The following is a 1,141-nucleotide window of genomic DNA, read 5'->3' on the forward strand; positions in this document are numbered from 1 at the left end:
TCTTACCAGTTGAAAAGTGTTTAATGTGTCCCGCGCGCTCACACTATGACCTTATGCGGTTGCGAGCACCGTAAAACACTTACCAAAAAGAGACTGTACTGAGAATGTTTCTATCCAAGTTCTTAAAAAACAAAAACAAAAACAAAACAAAAACAAAAAAACAAACAAAACCAAACAAAACTTCCGTGGGAAGATCAATCTGTTTGCCGGGTAGTTGGAGGGTGCCACTGGTAGGTTATACTTTAGTTCAGTCCCTCTATTGCTTCCGTCTGTGTTTCTGTTCCCCACTACACCCAATGACCGCTGTTGTGTGGAGGCGTTTCTCTTTTCCAAGATTTATTAGGCTTCTACTACATCCGACAAACGCAAAAACTACAATTTTCTTCCCAGTAACGACAAATGGGGGATGTCCCAACCACAGCAAAATACATTTAAAAAACAACAAAGCGAAAAAACTTTTTGAAAACAGATGGTCGTGTGGCAGAGCTCAAAATGTCAACCGTAAAATATAACCCCCGGAACAGAGAAGAAATGAGGAGAGGAGGAAGGATGGAAGAGGGAAGAAAAATGAGAGAAAAGAAGAAACGTGAAAAAGAAAGGAGAAAAATGAGCTGACGGAGCGTGGAGAGAGACGAGGAGGAATGAAGGAGGGTAAGGGGAGGAGAAGAACGCACGACCATATAAGGAAAGAAAAGGTCCGGTGACGTAGTGGGCGGGGCCTGCCAGACTGGCTCTGTGCGGATGTCTCAAGTCACGGCCAGGATTTACACGCCATCTTCTATATCATATATTATATATAATATATCATTATACACACTGGGGCAGGACAGGCTGGTAGTCAGCGGGACCCCCCCGGCCGTTTCCGATAGATGATCGTGGTATGAAAAAGTTGTTACAAATGAGTGGGCATAATAATGTGGTGAAGAGATTGTGTCTGTGCGAAGATTTGTTGGTCTTGTACTCTACAATCTGTGTGTGGTCTAGTGGTTCCATGGATCAGTTAGGATTTATTGCTTTCTGGGATCGTATAATATGATGTTATATGATATTCACGGAGGAGGGGGTGGGGGGAGAGGTGGAGATATGGCGGGAGAGAGAACGGTAGGGTGGAAGTGGTAGGGAGGTGGTGAGGAGAGAGGGT

The sequence above is a fragment of the Aplysia californica genome, unplaced genomic scaffold (assembly GCF_000002075.1).
Source record: "Aplysia californica isolate F4 #8 unplaced genomic scaffold, AplCal3.0 scaffold00079, whole genome shotgun sequence".
NCBI lineage: Eukaryota > Metazoa > Mollusca > Gastropoda > Aplysiida > Aplysiidae > Aplysia > Aplysia californica.